Below are 16,736 nucleotides of genomic sequence, written 5' to 3'. Positions count from 1 at the left end.
GGGGCCAAAGGCAGCGTAACAATATTTTCTGTATGGAAGATACCACTAGGCGTTGAGATGCCAAGATTCGGATGGCACCGAGGTGATGTCTAGCAAGTTGGTGTGGTCATCCTACAATGCTGAAACTCGGCGTGGGTCACCCCATTAGCCTGTGAGATGGCGTCAGTAGCGGACCGATGTGCGAATAGGCCGAAGGCAGCACAACGCGCCAAGATCCGGATGTCACCGTGGTGGTTTCATAGTTGAGAGGCACTTCATCTGCAGTGGGGCGCCGAGATCCGGATGGCACCGAGGTGATGTCTAGCAAGTTGCTGCACTGGTGTGGTCATCCTACAATGCTGAAATGTAGTGGGGCGCCCATTTACCGTTTCAGTTGCCATTCAGCTGAGTTTCGGCTGCTCTTGATGCTACAGCGACAGGCGGCTGCAAGAGGACTCTCAAAATGGCGGCCTGTTCTTTGTATTTGGGCCTGGTCCACTAAAATGGCCCTGGGACACCTTAGAACTTGGACGCTTGATTTTTTTTTCCTTTCCTGTACATGCAAAAAAAGGTAAATGCCCGGTACGTTACACGCTTCATCTGCCACGATGAACTCTCCAGAGGAACCGAAAAAAATATAGTTGTGGTAACTATACCATGCATCGTCATATGGAGAGGTGGCACCAATTAATTATAGTGCTGCATAAAAGAGAGATTTGGAGGAGAACCCCTGACCTGCTAGTACATTCATCAAAGAAGTGGCACTGAGAGCTTCAGAGGCAAGGGAAACGGTCCCAAATATTTAGAAGAACTTTGGAAAGATTAAAATGACATGTTTAGATTGTGGTAAATTAATTTCATGTGGACAGATGAGTGTTACTCTAATAAATACAGCATATGAACATCATCATAGTCGATGGTTGGTAGAGACATTTTGACTATATCCTGGACCTGCCCGTCCTCGCCCAAAATGGCGCCGGAATAAATGGGACTCGTAACTCCTTGTTGTGTACTGGTTGCAGAACCTTGAAATCACGAGATACGTATGCAGTTTTGAAGCACATGGCGGGCGGGGACAAGAATTGATTGAATATTTCGACATCCCTATTGATATTAAGTTCTGATGTGTTATTGATTACTGTACTGTTGAAAGTTCGAATTAACATCACCCATGGTACTTGCCCGCAAATGTATATCTAGATAATTTTATTGTAACTGGCCCTGTCGTATTTTAATTATAAAATGTACGTCCACCGATTCCGTAACTGTTAGACACCTTAGTTCTTGCAACCTAATGGCCCGCCCGTTACGTTCCTCTACAGTGTAAATGTCTATTCATCATATACGATTACAGTTTGCTCCGTGGCAGGCCCACGTGGTTATAGGCTCGTATTTGTATAATGAAATTTTCACAATAAAGGTTTTTAAAAGAAAACATGGTAGTAGTATATACATTGGTAAAGTTTTTAATAATAGTCACTGTTTTAGAATCATTAAAAGGCAAGTGAAATAAAGCAGACCAATTACATGAAGGGTAAAAGGTATAATACGAAGGAACGCAGTAAAGATAAATGGTCAAGGGCTGTTGTGTTTTCTATTTCTGCAACATAAAGTGATCGATAAGAATCTCATATTCAGGCGTATCGGCGACTAAGACAGCAGGTCGACCCTCTTTTGCTCAACGGCTCCGTCATGGGACGAAGAAACGCTCTTTTTCTCGAAAAAAGAATATATTTTACTTGCAGGACAGTTGTAAAATTTCCGGGAAAGTACATTAGCCTGGAACATTATAACATATATTTAAGAAAAAATAATGTTCGGAAGTAATTAAAAGCGTAATTTTTAGGTGATATGACCAAGGCTTTCATCATTAGAATAAGAAAAGTAAAATGAACCAATGAAAAGTTTTATTAACAAGTCACATGACTTGTTATGCTTACGTTACGCGCTGCGCGCCCCGGATGACTTCCGGATGCGCTAACGCGGCGCGTCATATGACGCATTACGCGACAACGCAGGTCCAGAATATAGTCAAAATGTCTCCACCAACCAGCGGTCGAAACACAACCCCTTTCAGCAGGCTAAATAGTTCTGTTAAATGACAACAGAAGGGACAGGCAACAAGAACCATCAGTCAAAGAGGGGAGGGCTAGTTCTTCTCTACCGGGTTACATTGGGGCGCTACCGGAACTGATCGAATTGGTAGTCTACAGTGTTTCTGGATGTTTCAGACTGAAGCTGGGGTTAGCATGAGAGCAGCACCATTTCGTAGCTCCGTCGTGGCCATTCCGCAACCAATCATGGCAGCCGCTCTTTATCGTTATTTTGGGCGGGGTGGGTGGCGGAGCCGAGCTGTTTTGCAGCCATCATTGTGTGGAGTTCAGTTCATCTCACTAGTTTTGTATTTGTCATGAGGGGTTGTTCCTAATGTTTCTATTTTAGCGAGGTCAAAAAGAGATCCCATTAGTGGCCTACTGATTTTGCTCGATTCCTTTTCTTTTTTTTTACACGATTTTTCGTTATCTGCAAAGACTAAACAGAGTATTGCGACTCTGTGTTTGTTTGTAAATAGAGAATGAACCAAAGAGAACTAATTCTAAAACAGTAAATACTTGGATAACAATCAATCAAATGGAGAGAGAAGCAGGCACGACGGATTACAACGGGGGCAAAGGCCTGCGTTAACTACCTTTCACTAACTGCAAAGAGAGAGTACTCCTAATAGAAATGAGGGGGGGGGCACCATTCAAAGCAGATCAGTGTGCATAAACACGAAAATGTTTTCACTTACCACGTACTTGACATTCGACAGCTTATGATATTTGCTATTAAAAAACCATTGAAATTCACTGAAAAAACCATAGGTTATAGACCATATATAGTTAGGAATTAGCATTTACAAAACCTTGAAAATTCACTGAAAAAACCATAGGTTATAGACCATATATAGTTAGGAATTAGCATTTAAAAAACCTTATTTTACTCACACAAAACCATTGAAATTCCATATATAGTTAGTTGCACTAACTATATATCGCGCACCCGCAATCCACTGCTGATCATGTCACATATTACATCATTCATGACATGGTCAGTGACATCACTGATGACATCACTGATGACATCTCAAATGACATCACTGATGACATCACTGATGACATCTCATTTGACATCATTCTTGTGCTAATACGATAAACCTCTTCAGACTCTAATATAACCTTAGATACACTCAGTGTATACAGACACTCACACACTGCCACTCATCCATGGAGTTACTCACACACCCAGTCAGTCATGCAAAGAAACAATCTCACCTCCATTTCTTCAACTATACAGTTAAACACACCTTACTTATTGAAACATATACTAACACATATTTACTCTCTTATACAATCCCTGATACAAGTTCACAATGATCGATACAACCACTCACTCATTCAGTGGCTCTCATGCACAGTTATTTATATATGCCAACTCTCACATGTACTGTGTTTAACATATGTACTTACTATGACATGTAGCATTGAGATATCCATTCACTCATCAATACACTCATGCACACAGTCAACTGCCCATGTAGCTGTTTCCACATGCAGTCTTGAACTCATACACCTAGTGAATAAACTGCTCACACATCTATGCATAGAGTCACACACCTTCCAGCCACCCCCACACAAACTCAATCTGCCATAGAAATACTTGGGCAACCAATTAATAACACATATAGCCTCTCGTATAGCTAATGATCAACACATGCAGCAGTTTACAGAACAACAGACATAATGATGCACAAATTAAGACAGTTTAGTCACTAACCCATGCACTCAGTGAGACACATTTAATCACTCACTCATACATTCAGTCATGCACCTACTAAATCCTTCGTCCAGACACTTATACATCTACTCATTCTTCAATATGTAAAACATATTTAAACTTTACAGAAACACACAGTCACTGGATGACGTCATCAGTGATGTCATCAGTGATGTCATTTGAGATGTCATCAGTGATGTCATCAGTGATGTCACTGACCATGTCATGAATGATGTAATATGTGACATGATCAGCAGTGGATTGCGGGTGCGCGATATATAGTTAGTGCAACTAACTATATATGGAATTTCAATGGTTTTGTGTGAGTAAAATAAGGTTTTTCAAATGCTAATTCCTAACTATATATGGTCTATAACCTATGGTTTTTTCAGTGAATTTTCAAGGTTTTGTAAATGCTAATTCCTAACTATATATGGTCTATAATCTATGTTTTTTTCAGTGAATATATATATATATATATATATATTACCTACTGGCGGTCGCCAGTAGGTATATATAGTTAGGATTTTTTCTCTATGGGATTTTTGAAAATTCTATGTCTAATAACTTTGGCGTTTGTGGACGGAATTGGCTGAAATTTTCAGGAAAATGGAACATTTTGTTTCTGAGCAGCCCCTGAAAATATGGGGGGGTTTCGTCAAGGGGGGGCCGAGAAAAAAGGGGGGTCCCAAAACGTGTTTTTAACATTGAGTTTTCCATAGGGCGGTTGGCCTCACTTTTAGCCCGAACGGCTGAATGGATTTGCACGAAACTTGGCAAAATTGTAGGGACTGGTAGCCCGATGTGCCTTTTGTAGGTCTCAATATATGTGCTACAGTGGATTTTGAGAAATTAACGTTTAAAAAAAGATATATATCTGTAACAGCGGACCGGGCATCGCTCCAGTACGCGTACTTTTCGCGAAACGGAGCTTTGTGAAGCGAAGCTGATTGGTTCTCCGGCGTCTGAAACATTCCAAACAGTCCGTAGCGGCCGCCATCTTGTCTCTCGGTAGGATCGAGAGACAAGAGGAGGCCAAAGCGAAGGGGCAAATGACCATAAGGGGGCATAGTAGATCCTCGCTGACCCCCTAGGTTTGATGTGGAGGTTTTAAAAGGGCCCCGCGGGGCAAAAAAAAAAAATAATAATAATAATCGAACGGCGGAATGGATTTGCACGAAACTTGGTAAAATATTAGGGACTGGTAGCCCGATGTGCCTTTGCTAGGTCTCAATATATGTGCTCCAGTGGATTTTGAGAAATTAACGTTCAAAAAAAGATATATATCTGTAACAGCGCTCCGCTTCGCGTACTTTTCGCGTTACGGAGGTTTGCGAAGCTGATTGGTTCTTCGGCGTCTGTAAACATTCCAAACAGTCCGTAGCGGCCGCCATCTTGTCTCTCGGTAGGATTGAGAGACAAGAGGAGGCCAAAACAAAGGGGGAAATAACCATAAGGGGGCATAGTAGATCCTCTCTGACCCCCTAGGTTTAATGTGGAGGTTTTAAAAGGGCCCGGGGGGGGGGGGAAATTTTTTTTTTTTTTGTGTAGCGGCCGCCATCTTATCTCTCGGTAGGATTGAGAGACAAGAGGAGGCCAAAACAAAGGGGGAAATAACCATAAGGGGGCATAGTAGATCCTCCCTGACCCCCTAGGTTTAATGTGGAGGTTTTAAAAGGGCCCCGCGGGGCAAAAAAAAAATATTTTTTTTTTGTTTTTTTTGCGTGGGTAGGGCCCGGTCCGCGAACCTTAAGCGTTACGGGAGTCCACCATTTTGTGTTTCAGTCGAATTAAGATACAAAATGGAGGGCAAATAATGTTCAGAATGGGTAGAAGGGGGCACGGTAGACTTATCTTGACCCCCTAGGTTTTGTGAGGATGGCTGAGGAGGCTTATATGTGCGAAAAAAAACATTTTTTTTTAAAATTTCGCGAGGTTAGCTCCCGGTTCGCGTACCGGTTTAGCGCCCCGGGGAGCGTACTTTGTTGAAAATTAGTGAAAAAAGTTAGAGTAAAATAATAATTGTGAGTGATCAGATGTAGGGTAGCTCTGAGAAGAGCTTTTGGGTTTATGGTACATTTAGGTACTTATAAGTAGGTACCAATGCACATTCTTAAATTCAGAATGAAAATTCTGTTGCCCTCATCTGAGAAGTGAACTCCATCTCCTCTGTAGATATCTTGCATGTAGTAACGCAAGTTATTGTTGTACAGGGAGCCCATTCCATGGTCTCTCATGTAAGCTGAAACAGATTTGTTTACATGCTTCCTCGACTTCTCAATTTGTGGACAAAATTGGTTTGACCACCTCCATTTCTGTCTTTGGCATATATTTGAATATACCAAGGCAGTCTGAGGAAAAAGTGCCATCAATTGCTCAAAGGTGTCCTTTAAAAGCATTTCCAGACCTACCCCAGTCAAAGTGCCCAAATCATTACCTCCACAGTGCACAATTAACAGGTCAGGTTTGGGCAAATGCATAAAGGTTTTCACGAATGGTATCAATTGGTGACATTTTAATCCTCTGTGGCCAAACCACTTAATTTCCACATCTTGTAAATTGAAGTTAGGTAATTTTCTGTTCTCAGCATACCTGTGAGCCCAGTGGATATAACTATGTCCAACAATCCAGACAGAAAACATGGTGAGAGAAGGTTCTGCTGCAGTCAGATGAAGTGTGGCAATGAAATGGCAGTTGAAAAAATGAAAGTTTAAAATGAAAAAAACTGTGGAGTTTCTGTGTTAATGAAGCAGTAACAGTGATTGGTGGATTTTGATTGCTGAAAACAGAAAGTTAGGGTGCATGGGTGAGTTCTTTGAAAGATGTATTTTGAATGGTCAATAAATAATCATTAAATGAAAGATTGCAGTGGATACGCAGGTGCACTGAGAGTTCAGAGTTCAATTGCAACATTGTTGTGTGAACTTGCAAACACCAGAGGTCTTGCAAGAGGTGGTTGCTATGCAGAAAAGGCATGAAATGGCAGAGGGGGGAAGGGTTTTCATTTGAAAAAAAGTGAGGGAAGAGTTTTGATTGGGTGACATGAGAGATATGTGTGAAGAATTACAGCATTTCTGTGCTTTTGATAGCTGCAGACTCTGGAGTGCATACCTTTTGCTCTGCTGAAGACAAATTGGTGTGTTTCTGAGATTGTTTTCAAACTCAAAGTATTTGCTAAGGTGAGAAAATATTTCTTTAATTTAGATAGAGAATAGTGTGCTTTAAGGAGAAAATTATGAAGAAAGTTGTGTTTTTCAAATGTTGCTTTGTCTCAAGTGTTTTACAAATAGATTTTGTTTCTTTGAGAAAATGTAATTGGAGAAAATGTGAAGTATTAGTACTGACAGGGTGTTTTTCTGCATAGGAGCTGTGGAGTCTTTTCAAATTATGACTTGAGAATCGTTTTTGAGGAAGATGAATGGTTATAATATTTCTGAGAAGGACATAATGGTGTATGCTTCTTTATAATGCAATTGAATGTCTCTGATGTTATTTTTCCCATTTTAATGTAAGACCTTTCTCTGTGGCGCAAATTGCTTGTAAATATGCTCCCACCTGTGTATGGTAAATTTAGATTTTGAATGTTTGTGTTACATAGCCATGTTAAAAGTGATACAAACATGCTGCAAAGGCAATCAAAAAACGCTTTTATGTGTCTTAAGGACATTTAAAGTAATTTTCCCATGTGCAGTGTTTTGAAATTATGATTTGAAAATCGTTTTTGGGGAAAAGGAATTGTTTTTAAAATTAATAACAAGGACATAATGGTGTATGCTTTTTTATAAGGCAATTGACTGTCTCTGATGTTATTTTTCCCATTTTAATGTAAGACCTTTCTCTGTGGCGCAAATTGCTTGTAAATATGCTCCCACCTGTGCATGGCAAATTTAGATTTTGAATGTTTGTGTTAAATAGCCATGTTAAAAGTGACCCAACCATGCTGGAAAGGCAATCAAAAAACACTTTCATGTGTCTTAAGGACATTTTAAGTCATTTCCTCATGTGCAGTGTTTTCAAATTATGATTTGAAAATCGTTTTGGGGAAAAGGAATGGTTTGTAAATTTATGACAAGGATATAATGGTGTATGCTTCTTTATAAGGCATTTCTGTGTCTCTGATGTCATTTTTCCCATATTATATTAAAAGACCTTTCTCCGTGGGCCACATTCATTGTAAATATGGTCACACTTGTGCATGTTAATTTTGGTTTTTACTGTTTGAGTTACATAACCATGTTAAAAGTGACCCAAAAAAATTGCATAGGCTTTCAAAAAACACTTTCATGTGTCTTAAGAACATTTTAAGTAATTTCCCTGTGGGCAGTGTTTTCAAATTATGAATTGAAAATCGTTTTTGAGGTAATGTAATGTTGTTAAAATTTATGTGCGCCATATGCCCCCAAATTTCTTTTTCAGGGGTGCAGCAGGGTGTTCTTGAGACACACATGCACCCTTGGAAAAATTCCTAATTTGCGATGAGCTAATTGCTAATCGCAAATTGCACCTTCATTCCTATGAGCCTCCTAGCCCATGGAAATGAATGGGTAATTTGCAATTAGCAATTTGCTCATTGCAAATTAGGAATGGTAAAGAATTGCTATTTATTCCTTAAAATTTGCTATTTTGGAAATGCAAAATAGTTATATGATACATATGCCGGTTGATGTCTAACAAGATAAGAAGCTTAGGGATACATTTATGATGACTGGCGCAATGAAGTGGACATTACTTACTTCATTGGTAGAGCTTTACATGTATTATGTCCTCTGTATTCTTCATCAAGCGTAACTTTAATCTGCAATCCTGAGTAGGCCTCACCTTAAACAAACCTCTGGATAGGCCACACCTTATCGTCATCATGAATTAATCATTTAAAATGCTAGGGACAGATTTATGATAGGTGTATGCCTCTTTTGCGCCACTTACAAAACACTGTCCACGGGGAAATGACTTAAAATGTGCTTAAGACACATGAATGTGTTTTTTTAAAGCGTTTGCAATTTTTTTGGGTCACTTTTAACATGGCTATGTGACTCAAACAGTCAAAATCTAAATTCACCATGCACAGGTGGGAGCATATTTACAAGGAATGTGCTCCATGGGGAAAGGTCTTATAATGTAATATGGGAAAAATGACATCAGAGACAGTGAAATGCCTTATAGAGAAGCATACACCATTATGTCCTTGTCATAAATTTGCAAACCATTCCTTTTCCCCAAAAACGATTTTCAAATCATAATTTCAAAACACTGCACATGTGGAAATGACTTAAAATGTCCTTAATTCAAAATTTGCTATTCCTTATTTTGCGATTGCACTGAAGGATTTGCAAATTTTGCGATTTCTTAAATGCAATGTATCAAACAAAAAATATGTAAAAAATGACATTAAGGATTTGGAAACTACCACCAACTTCTAGTTTGTGGTAATTTGCGAATTCTTTTCAAAAAGAATTTTTTTTTAAAAAACGAAAGGTGCCACATGACGCCAATACATGCCCTTAGGGCATGTATGTGCGCCATATGCCCCCAAATTTATTTTTCAGGGGTGCAGCAGGGTGTTCTTGAGACACCCATGCACCCTTGGAAAAATTCCTAATTTGCGATGAGCTAATTGCTAATCGCAAATTGCACCTTCATTCCTATGAGCCTCCTAGCCCATGGAAATGAATGGGTAATTTGCAATTAGCAATTTGCTCATTGCAAATTAGGAATGGTAAAGAATTGCTATTTATTCCTTAAAATTCGCTATTTAGGAAATGCAAAATAGTTTGATGGTACATATGGCGGTTCATCTGTAACAAGATAAGAAGCTTAGGGATAGATTTATGATGACTGGCGCATCACCAGGGATGTGCCAGTCATCTTGCGCCGCTGTTCCGCCACCCATGGTGTGCTGCATTTACAATGCGGCGCAGCATGGGGCAAAAATGGCACAGATGCGTGACGTATCTGTGCTGTAAAGGTGGCGCATTGCTGGAATTGTATCGCAAGTGCGATGCAGCTCAAGCAAGGCTCAGGGGTGCCCCATCTCCACAATGTTGCATCAAGACCTATGCCTGCTTAAAGCAGGCGCAGGGTTTTGACGCAGCTTTCTCCTATCTGATTGTAAATACGGCACACCATGGGTGGCAGAGCAGCGGTGCACGTTAACTGGTGCATGCCTGGGGATGTGCCATTTAACATAAATCTGCCCCTTTACATTTAAGTATGTGCAGGGGACACAGAGTTGGTGAGGCTTATCCAAGGTTAAGAAGAGATGAGTCCTGTTCACTGAAAAATTAGACATAGGCTTCACCTGCTCAGCATCGCTGGACATGGCTAAATAATAGCTGCAAAATGTTACTCTTGTTAAACAATTTTACTATTATAATCTCTGAGATTTGTCTCTTACTCTGCAACATCTCATTGTTGTTATCTTTCTTTAAAGATAAAGACAACATCAACATGAGCGACAATCTGCAATCAGTTGATTTTGACCTCATCATTGAATTTGTAATTGAAACATCAGTGGATGTTGATCCCTTGGATGATTTAAATCCTGAGGATGAAGAAGAGAGTGATGAGGATGCAGATTTGTCCGAATTATATGAGATAGGGTGGGAAGCTGACCTGCTTGAGCCTATGGAACTATAAACATTTATTTTTAAAATTTATAATAAATAAAAAGTAAAAGTGTAAACCGTTTAATTTAAAAATAAAGACACCTTCAAAAACAGGTTATGTGTAGTGTCTTCAATAAAATATTAAAATATGCTCATAAAATTAGATCAGATTCACATATAAAATAGCACAGGTAACATGAATATAAATTCCATTTCTTTTCTGCTATTTCTGTATTGTAAATTTGCCAAGGACTAAAAAATCTTCTATTTAAAATGTCAAGTAGTGTGTTAAGTTTTTGATCACTGTTATTGATTTACTGTTTGGTAATAGTGGTTAATAACATTTTTTAATATATTTTACCACAGATTCAACTGCAGATCATTTCAACATTTCACCATGCCAACGAAAGAAAGAGAGAGAAAGGCTGCAAAACGTCAAAGACAGCAGGCCAATCAAAAGAAGCAGCAGTCCTCTAACAAAAAGATTTGTCAAGTCACGAAGAAAGCACCGGGTAAGAGTACAAAAACATTCATAAGAAATATGTGTAGTAAAAAAAATATTACTACAGAAAATGTTTCAGTCCATAAAAAGAGAAGGAATTCAAATGGAAAGGAAAGGCCAATCAAAAATGTTACTGCTAGAGCAAGAGATAACTCTGTGCATGATAGTAGAAGGAAACAACAGTTTAGGGACATTCGTAAACGAATGTTCCGCAACAGGATAATTGGCAATTTGTTAAAAAATATTAAGAAAGGTCAACAGAAAGTGGTTTTTTATAAGAGAAAAAAAAAAGTTGAGAACGTTATTGATCAGGCATTTGAAATTAAACGTAAGTTATTTATTTTGATAATCAATAGAATTAGGAAGCTAAAGAAGGCAATTTATGATTTCAAAAGAAATAGTAGATGGAAGAGAATAGTTAATCGTAGTAATTTTTGTGAAGTTTTTTCTGGAGAATGGATGCATAGTTCAAGCTCTGAGGCATTTTTTAATGAGGAGAGTTATTTCCAGGATAATGATTTGGTGCATGCAGTTGACACCAGTGGTCGTGCTTATGAAGTGAAAGATGGTTGTCCAGTTGAAAAAGAAAAACTTGTGACAACAGAGGCAGAAGAGGTGTTAGGTAATGAGGTTTTAGGAAGACGTGCTAAGGGTCCTGTGTACACCTGGAAGTGTAGTAGTATTTGTAGTGTGCGACAGGATTCCATCAATTTGCTTTGTGATTTTGTACGGTCATTTAATAAGAAAAGTTTGAAGCAGAAAATGATGTTGTTGCAAGAATTAGATCCTTGCAGAGTGAGAGAAGTGACAGGTTTGCATGGTCATTCACTGGCTTGTCTTTCCAGGAGAGTATGCCAGAGTGTTTTTCATCATTTCAGGATGCTAGCAGTGTATCATAATAAAGTGAGGAAATTAGTTAGAATGTTGTATTATGCTAAGAGTCCAGCAATTATGCTTAAACAATTATGCGCTGCTCTTTTGCATGGTTCTGAAATAGATGTGAAGAATATATGTGAAGAAATTGAGTTTTGTTACTTTGGAAGTAAAGAGGAGAATGTTGAAATTGACCAAGAAGAAGCGGGTAATGTGGAAGATAGTGTACAGGTTTCCAGTACAGATAATTTCCAGAGGGAAATTGCGACGTTTCAGGTCAAATCAAGTGAGAGGCCAAATTTCACTTGTGTGTGTTGTCGACGCACTTATTATAAGAATCAGACTGAGTTAGTGGATTTATATGCAAAAAGTGAAAGGGAAAATAATAGTGAATGGAAGGATTTCACAACATACTTGATGGTAGAAAATTGTTTTGATTTGGGATTGGATCAACGTGTGTGTACTTATTGTTGTAACAAATTAAATCAAAACCAGATGCCTGCTAGAGCAGTTCATAATAATCTGGAATTGATTGAGATTCCTTCTGAATTGAAGGATTTAAATACTTATGAATCTATTTTGATTCAAAGTATCCATCCCTTTCAGGCTATTGTAAGAATGGAGCCAAAGACAGGGAAATTGCCTCCATCAGATTTACAGAGAGGATTAAAGGGAAGAGTTGTTTATTTGCCTCTAGATTTGAAGAAAAACATTAACACAATTGGAGTAGAAAAAGTGGACGAGGAACCTCTGGTTATCTTAGTTAATGGGGTTCCGACAAAGAATAAGAAAATATGGCAAGATTTAGTAGATGTTAGGAAAGTTAAAAAGGCAACATTGTATTTGAAAAAAAATAATAAATTCTATAAGAATGTATATGTTGCAGAAGAGGAAGTAAGTGAGGAAGAGGATAGCGATTTGTGTGCTGGTCAAATTGAGAAAGTAGAACCCTCTACTAGTGAAGAAATATATGAACATTATAGTGTTCATCCTTTGCATTCCAAGGAAGTCATGGGGAATGCTATTGAGTTGTTTCAAATGAAACAAGCCAAAGGGAGTCCCATTAGTGTTTGGGAGGAAAGTTTGGAAGCTCGGTGTTTCCCACAGCTTTTTCCAACAGGTCAGGGAGGAAGATATGATGAGCGACTTCATCAAATTCCTGCTTCTGAATACCGGACTTTGCGATTGTATGCAGGAGATGCTAGGTTTCGACAATGCATTCCTTATTTGTTTCATCTCCTGTTTGAAAGCGATCTGTCTGGACTGTCATATGCAGTGAACCACATCTTGAAAAGTGGTATACACATGCAAAACATCTCGGCAAGTGACTTTATGGATAAAGTCAATGTCCAAGACAGTATTTTGGATTCTCACCTGATTAATCTCATGGCGTGTCAGCGTGGTACTAATGAGTACTGGTACCGTCGTCATGGTGATTTAAAATGTATGCTGAGGAACTTAGGTACTCCCACATGGTTCCTCACTCTGAGCTGTGCCGAGTATGGCTGGGAAGACTTACTTGAATTTCTACGAGAGGCAAATGCTAACGTAGATAACAACGAATTCAAGACACCCGGAGAACTGTGCTCTTTGGATCCAGTCAATGTATGTAGGTACTTCAATCATAGATTTGAAGCTATGATGTCTTTCATCATGAATAAGAAGAATCCACCTCTTGGAGAGGTGTTGGATTTCTTCTGGAGAAAGGAGTACCAAGCAAGAGGTGCTCCTCATATACATATGTTGTTGTGGATCAAGGATGCACCTAAATTTGGAACGGATCCAGAAGACTCAGTGATGAGTTTCATCCAACAGTATTCTACGTGTGCTGTTCCAAACGCAAAGGAGAAGAAAAGCCTAAGAGAAAAAGTTCTGCGTTTCCAAAGCCATCGATGTGGAAAGTACTGCCGTCGTAAATTCCGAAACAAGGACAAGTTCTACACCAAATGTCGTTTCGGCTTTCCACGACCGGTGATTTCTAAAGGAAGAGTAAACAGTTTGATGTCTTCGCTGCGACATAATGTGATGAAGAAATCACCTAAAAACACATACAATTTGAAGAGGAACGAAGAGTCCAAGTACATCAACGACTACAACCCGGTGATTTTGTCCATGTGGAATGCTAACATGGATATACAGTTTGTGGCTGATAACTGTATGGCTGTGGCTCGGTATGTGACATCTTATATCACCAAAAAAGAGAAGACAGAATTGAAGGATATGTGGGAGGACATTTCCCATGAAAAGAGCCTCAGCAAGAAGTTGTACAGTTTCAGTCTGAAGATGTTGTCGCATCGAGAAATCGGAGCTTACGAATGTTCTGACCGGTTGTCTTCAGCAAGTCTCTATGCCAAGTCCAGGAGTATCGTTTGGGCGAGTGTTGGTCTTGCTGCAACGCGTAATCGAGTTCTGAAACCTGTGCGGGAAATTGAGTATTTGGCGGAAAAGGAGCCAAACAGTACCGACATTTTGAAGAGCAACATGTTGGATACATATTATCCAAATCGAAGCAGTCACCTCGAGAATGTTTGTCTGTATGAGGTTCTGCAAAATTACATATTCAAGAGGAACATCAAAGAAGATACTGAGAAAGGAGTGTATGCTGTAATAGGAAGTGAGGGATGTCTGGTCAAGCAAAGAAAATGCCACTTGATAAACCATCGAAAATTGAGTGGCGAATCTCCTGAAAAAAAGGAGTTTTTCTATTTAGCACTTTTGCAACTTTTTAAGCCATGGCGTGCAGAAGAGGAACTGCTTGGAGATTTCCTTTGTTACGAAGACTCATTCAATGCTGCCAAGGAGACCATAGAATGTCCTGCTTTTCCCAAATATGTAGAAATGTTGAATGTGGAAATTGAGCAGGAAGCAACGATTGCAGCCGAGATTGCCAGAGACAGTTCTCAGGACAGTCAGAGTTCTGCTTCATTGAGTCAGGATCCACTAGGAGGACCTCTTATCGAAAATGAAGCTGCCACTGCTATGAATGAAGTGGAAAGAGCCATGGCACATGCTCAGGAGGATGCGGTTAACTTAGAAGAGTTGGAAAGACAACTCAACGTTGAGCAGAGGAAAATATATGACGAACTTACCATGCAAATTGATCATGGATTAAGTCATGACAAGAAAGAGTGCTCATGTACGTCGTTGAAGCCTGTCCGACTGTATGTGAGTGGAGAAGCAGGAACTGGAAAAAGTTTCCTTATTAAAGCAATTTCATGTTATTTGCAGGAAAGGACAGAGTCATCGCTGTCTTGTGTTGTCACCGCTCCAACTGGACTGGCAGCACATAACATTAAAGGGATTACTTTACATCGTTTACTGATGCTGCCAGTGGAGCATGACAACAAATTAGAATATCACAAGCTATCTGGAGATGCTTGTTTTGAAGTTTCAAGAGTCTTGAGGAAAATGAAACTTCTTATCATTGACGAAGTAAGCATGGTTTCCAATGTCATGCTTGCCTTTGTGCATTTGAGAATGCAAGAAGTTCTCAAAACAGAGTATGATGTGTTATTTGGTGGCAAACACATCATTGTTTTCGGAGATCTTCTGCAGCTGACACCAGTGAAAGGGCAACCTGTGTTCAAAATGCTCACGCATGAAGATACCAGGAAGTGCTTTGGGAGCATTGGCAACGTCAATATATGGTTAAACTTCAATTATGCTGAACTGCATGAAAATATGCGTCAGGCAAAGGATGAAGTTTACAAGACTATTCTACAAGATGTTAGAATTGGAAAAGTGACCGAGCATGGGAAAGAAGCTTTACATGCACGATTACTGACAAATTTATATCCAGACGAAGATGTTGTGCCTGAGAATATTTTTCAGAAAGTTACTGAGAAAAAATCTGGAATATGTTTGATGCCAACTCTTGCAGAATGTGCCAAATTCAACAACAAAATGTTGCATTTAGAAAAGCAAGAGATTGTGAAACTGGAAGCTATTGACAGAGTAGAGCATATGGGATCAACAATTATTTTGTCTGAGAATCTGAAAACAAAATTGGATTCATTAGAGAAGAGTATATCTAAAACTGCGGGTTTTGAAAAGACTCTGAATGTGTGCTTGAACTGCCGTATAATTTTAAGAAGGAATTTACATGTTGAAAGAGGTCTGGTAAATGGATCAATGGGTAATGTTGTTGATTTTGTGAAAAACAGAAATAGAGATGGAATTGAATTTTTAAAAATTAAATTTGATGGCATTGAGGAAGTACAGCTAATTGCTCGTTGTTCTGCTAGATTTTTGCTTGTAAAAGACTTATATGTTCGTCGTAAGCAGTTTCCTGTTTGCTTGGCATATGCGGTGACAATCCATAAATCGCAAGGTTTAAGTGTAGACTGTGCATTGGTGAATATTGGCAGTTCTGTGTTCAAGGAGGGTATGGCATATGTGGCATTGTCACGAGTTAGAACTTTATCGGGATTGTACTTGATTGAGTGTGATGTCACAAACATTTGTGCGGATCTAGATTGTGTTAAGGAATACAATAGGTTAAGAAGAGAGTATGCGCCACATTTGCCTCAGTATCCTTTGTTTGAGAAACGTGTGGTAGGCCGGAAACGAAGAAATGTGACCAATACTGGGGAGGTTGTAGCAAAAAGACGAAAAGTCGATGAACCTGAAATTATAAGCAGAAACAAAAAGGATTCTGTTGAAGATGTTGTTGGTTTTCAATTTGAAAACAGTTCTGGTGTCAACTGCTATGCTAATGTAGTGGTTAATGTTTTGTTTTCTCTAGAAAATGTAAAAGAAGAGATTGTGGTCAATTCTGATCAAAGATTTTGCAGTTTGTTAAATTCTGTGTTAGAGAAATGTAGCACTGATAGAACAAACATAGAAAGTGTGTCTGAAATTCGAAATCTGTTAGACAGATGTTCAGGCCAAACACAATTCTCTCAAAATAGTCAGCAAGATTGTCAGGAGTTTTTAATGTATATGCTTGATGTATTGCATGA

Source organism: Lissotriton helveticus, chromosome 6 (assembly GCF_964261635.1).
Source record: "Lissotriton helveticus chromosome 6, aLisHel1.1, whole genome shotgun sequence".
Classification (NCBI taxonomy): Eukaryota; Metazoa; Chordata; class Amphibia; order Caudata; family Salamandridae; genus Lissotriton; species Lissotriton helveticus.
Note: the sequence above shows the minus strand (reverse complement) of the source record.